We start from the raw sequence: 5,196 nt of genomic DNA, 5'->3' as shown, positions 1-5,196 counted from the left end.
CACCGTCTGCATTCCCGCTGGCACTGGATTCGAGAAGGTGCCTGATGTGATTAAATCTTCTCGGACGTGTGCAGACTTGTTTTGTGCCCTCGCATGTGTCCATCTTTGAGAATGTCCTGTGTGCCCTTGAGGAGAGTGTTTCTTCGGCGGCTTTGGGTGGAACGTCCTGTAAATGCTGATCGAATGCGTCTCACCTGGCGTGTCACCTGGAGCCCCCGTCCCGCGCTGAGTTTGCTCCGGGAGGTCTCCCCAAGAGGCGGTGGGACGGGAAGGCCCCTGGGGCTGGATGGCCCGGGGTCCCCATGACGCCGCAGAAGGTCCTTTCATATCGAGGTGCCCTGTCGGGGCCCCGTGTGCGCGCAGGGCTGTGCCCCGCTGGACCCCTCCTTCCGTGCGCAGGGGCCTTATCTTCTCTGGCTGTGGCCCTCCTGCGGGAGTCTGTCCGTCAGACACGGGATCCCCCCGGCTGTCGCCCCTCCCGTCTGCGGGGGGTGAGTGTCCTTCCCGCCCGCACCCTCCCTGCTGCGGGGAGACGCCGAGGGGCGCAGCGCCCCCGCCCGCCGGCCCGCACCCCTGGGGGCACGGAGTCCCCCTTCCCCGGGGCCAGCCTCCAGCCCGGGGCCCCCAGGATTTAGGGCGGGGGCAAATCCCCGAAGGTTTTCTTCCCGGGGCCTGGGGGGCATTTCTCAAGAAGCTGCGGGATTTCCCCTCCGGGTGAGGGCGGCTCGTCCTCCGGGCGGGGGGGGCTCGGACCCGGGCCAGCCGCCCGAAGCACCGCGCCCCGTCCTCCGCCCGCAGCCGCCGCTGGGGGACGAGCCGGAGCAGCGCCCCCGCAGCAGCGCCCCCGCCCGCGCGCCCCGCAGAGCAGCGGCCGGAGGCGCCGGGTCCGCGCCCGCCCCGCGCCCAGCTCTCCCGCGGGACAGAGACGCGCTCCCGGTGCAGAGTCATCTGCAGACGGCGACCGGGCGAAAAGCTTTATAAATACATTTAATTACAAGAGAGCCCGGCACCTGTTAACAAAGGGAGACTTCAAAGCAGAAAATGTAATTAATTGTCGCTGAACACGATGAATCAGCTTAGAACGTCACAAATTTATCTAAACTGAGCTTCTGAAGTCGATGAAAAACTACACGGCTCTCAGCTGCTTCCTAGAGTCAAGTATGTTTAGCGCTGGTGGTTCCGGCTCAGAGGGAACTCATGGGCGCAAAGGGAAAGTAGGAGCCACCCCCTCGACCACGACCGAATGTTACAGCCCTAGTGTGTGAGATGCGTGCAGTGGAAAAGCCCATCCAGCATTTTAATATGCCTTGTGGAAAGTCTCCAACTAAAATTACCTAATGGTATGCTAATAAAGTAATTAAAAAATAATCAGAATAAAAATAAAACAGTCACTTTCCTTTTTATCCACAACAAAGTAACGAACTGGATTACCCCCTCTTTCCTTTATGCAAAAACAAACTCTAAAGGTGTTTCAGAAAGAAATACATGAAATAATTGTTCTCTGACATTGGGCAAAATGCAGTATAAATCTGTGACGCTTTAAAAAAACGACAAGGTGAGTCCTGTGAACTTTCCCAAATGATTCCCTGGAAACCCCTTTCTCACTGCAGGGCAAGAACGGCTTCTGAGTGTAGAGGGGGGTCAGTGATATTTCACCTTCTCATGTTTCTAGAGAGTAAAGAACATCGCTCTGCACAAGACTCAACAGTGGAGTATTTCTGGCCTGTGGAGAAGCAGGAAGGCATTGTTCTAAATTATGGGGCTGAGCGTTTTTGATCTGAATGAAAATTATCCATGAGTTAGTTATATGTCTTAATTCATTAGTTTGATTAAACAATTGATGGAATGGTGAATTCAGCTAGTCTGTCAACATGTTGTAGAGCAAAGCAACTGTAATTAGAATAAACCATTGCAAACCAGGCTTTAAACTCAACAATCTATGACCTTGGATCAGCCTATTAACTTTTCTAGACCTCAGTTTTCTCATGTGTAAAATGAAATAGCTAAACAGGAGCAGTAGTTGGTAATAATTGAAAGTTAGAAGAACAATTACTGAGCATCATGGGCATGTCTCAATAACTCTCCACAACATCTCTCTGAAATAAGAATTCTTAGTGCCTCATTTCACAGCGAGAGTAAGTAGCCCGTCGAAGGTAAAATAGCTAGAGGCTGACAGAGCGTGACTGTGCCCCAGGTGTACTTGTGTCCCAGCTCTGTGGACTCCACCAGGTTGTAATGCTCAGAATGAATCAACCAAAAGCCATGTATCTGGACATGCGGCTCATCAGAGAAGGAATACCCAGCAGTAGATGGTTAATGTCAATAATAAAAAAGGGAAGGTTGATGTAATTGTTCTAAATATTTACAAAACCAAATTCTAAAAACATAAAGACGCAGTCTGATGTCTTGGGCCAAGGTATTTTGGCAGTCTAATAAACTTTAGTTATGATAATGCCTCTTTGAACATGAGGAACAAGTTCTGGTTTTAGTGGAACTGTTTTAGGCAACTGGACTAAACTCATATTGAAAATTAACCATGTTTTAATTGTTTCTATTTAAAATTGTAGCACAATGCACATCTTTGTTCAAAACCCTTTTATATATTTGTTTTATCTAATTCTTGTTACAATTTGTACATATAATCCACTGAAAGTGTATGATTCATTTCTTTAAAATATATCCTTATTGATTTCAGGGAGAGGAAGGGAGAGGGAGCAAAAGATAGAAGCGCCAGTGATGAGAGTCATTGATCGGCTGCCTCCTGCTCACCCCGACTGGGGATCGAGCCCCCAGCCCCGGGCATGTGCCCTGACCGGGAATCGAACTTCGATCTCCTGGATCCTACGTCAATGCTCAGCCGCTGAGCCACGCCCGGCCGGGCCGAAAGTATATGATTCTGGGAATTCTGAGCAATAATATACTTGTGGAATCATTACCACAATTAAGAAAAAGACCAAATCCAACATGCCAGGAAGATTCCTTATGCACCTTTGTGGCCCATCCCTTCACCTGCCCCTGGCTGCAGACAAGCGGTGATCTGCCCCTTATCACTCTATGTTTCAATTTTCTGGAATTTTATATAAGTGGAATCATGTACTATACACCTTTTAATGTCTATTTCAGTTCACAGAGGAACATTATTTTTAGATTCATCCACGGTACGCATGTGTCAGCTGTTCACTTTCTTTTCGTTGCAGAGCTGTGTCCCATCGTGTAGGTGGACCATCACGTTTAACCTAGTTATTTGCTGGGCATCTTATCATGTGATTATTGACCACCCACGATTTTTTTTTTTTTGTAAAGTGTCCGTTAAAATATTTTGCTTATTTCTAAAGAAATCTTTTCTTACACTAAATGGCAAAGAATTTATCTGATATTTTTTCCCAGAAATTTTATAGTTGTAGCTTTTACATTTAGATCTATGATGCATTTGGAATGAGTTTTTGTGTATTATGAGAACTAAGAGTTGATGTTCATTCTTACTTTACCATGGGGATGTGCTTGTGGAATAAACTTCAGTATAAATTTTGTGATACCAATTCATCTTTTTTTTCCCACTGCCCCAACATGTCAGGCGGCTTCATCCAATATCTTACTACTCTTACACCATGGTGGTGGCCAATGTCGCTCCAAATAAAGAAGTTCCCACTTTTTCATGGTCTCTTATGTCCTTTATCCTGGGTAATACTACAGGGGCTGGTCCCCAGTTACAAGGAAACATTCTCCCAAAGCTCATTTCGCCTTGTATTTGGATTCTTTTTCCTTCACTTTTGTTCTATGTGTTTCTTTTTTTTAACTTTTATTTCTCCGCCCAGGAGAGCTGTGCTGCCTGATGGCCAGCTGAGCCCCCGGTGCCCACTCCCCTGCAGGCCGCGAGCCGGAGCAGAGGCCTGACGCCGCAGGTGCTCTGGGCTCACAGTTAGTCATTCGGCTCCTGAGGGACAAACAATGGGGCAGGAGTGACAGGAAACTACCTTTAAAACAACAGCTCGGCCACCAGCTGGGCTCAGCATCCATCCATCTGCTCCTTGGTCAGCTCGAAGCAGCCCGGGGGAGCTGTGCCGCCCGGTGCCCTGGCTCCCCACCAGCTCCCGGGGAGGTGGATGCCCAGGGCCTGACCCCTGAAGGAGCTTCCCCCCGTTTTTGTGTATTTGTGCTTAACAATGAGCTCACCCCACCCAGGGGAACCTCTGGGCCCTGCTGGGGGAGGAGGCATGGCCTTCCGAGGCTCTGCAGAGCTCTAGGGCTCAGGGGCTTCTGCTCCCACAGATGCTCCAGAAGCAGGACCAGCGGGTCTGGAAGGAGCTTCTCAAACGCTTCTCCGGTCGCCCTGCGTTTCCGTTTTCGGGGTCCCCGGTTCCCTCGATTCCATTTCAAGACCTCTGCGCCCCCGGCCGTGAGCCCGCACTCCGCCCGGCCTGGCGCTCGGTCAGCAGCGGCCGCGGGGGGAGGGGACAGTCAAGTTCACCCCCCAGGGGCCCCCTCCCTCCCCCGCGCGGCCTCCTCGGGGCGCTGACCCTGAACCTCGCCCCCGGCCCTGCGGGGCAGAGAAGCGGGCGCTCGGGCGAACCCCAAGGCGCGGAGCTGCGGCCAGCGCGGCTGTTCTGTGCGTTTCATCTGCAGCGTTAGAAAAAGTCTCTGTAAATATTCTTCGTAAAAGGACCTACGTTCACCTGCATTTGTGACACATAGTTTTTTGTACATATTTTACTGTTGTTTTTCTAGTCCCAGTCATAAGCGAATAATATCACTTATTTGAATTAATGTTTTGGTTTGATAAAAACACATATATTAAGTTATTTTCTATTTCTCACATTAGAAAAAGTTCCAGAATAGGTATCTTGTAATGTCTTTTGAGTGGATTAATAGATTTTAAAAGTCATCATTTCAGAACAATTGCTGTATAACAGGTCGTATTCTCCAGTCAGGTGGTGCCTAATTCATGGGACATTTGACAGACCTGGATGAGGGCCTGTTGCTCACACATCTCACAGCTGCTTAGGGAATTGTTACAGGGCCTGGGGATGGGCTGCCTCCGCTTGTTTACTAGGAATTCATTAGAAAAGGTTTTCAAACATGATCTTTACTTGTGCAGAGATCACAAAACTATTTCACTTTTGCTCCACCTGCTACGTCCCAAAAGCGAGACCCTTGAAGGCAGAGATTCTTTGTCTTGTTCAAGGCAACGTCATTATT

General features: G+C 49.4%; 1 long non-coding RNA gene across 1 annotated transcript; it reads left to right on the top strand.

Moving 5' to 3' along the window:
* Positions 1–1,420: 1,420 nt before the first annotated feature.
* LOC148091135 (uncharacterized) lies at positions 1,421–3,652 on the top strand. Its single transcript, XR_015716008.1, has 2 exons — positions 1,421–1,555; positions 3,575–3,652. It is a non-coding gene; the product is annotated as an uncharacterized LOC148091135 (long non-coding RNA).
* Positions 3,653–5,196: the final 1,544 nt, after the last annotated feature.

This window comes from Miniopterus natalensis, chromosome 18 (assembly GCF_054644295.1).
Source record: "Miniopterus natalensis isolate mMinNat1 chromosome 18, mMinNat1.hap1, whole genome shotgun sequence".
In the NCBI taxonomy this organism is placed as follows: Eukaryota; Metazoa; Chordata; class Mammalia; order Chiroptera; family Miniopteridae; genus Miniopterus; species Miniopterus natalensis.
The sequence above is the reverse complement of the archived record's forward strand: the minus strand, read 5'-3'. Positions and strand labels throughout refer to the sequence as shown.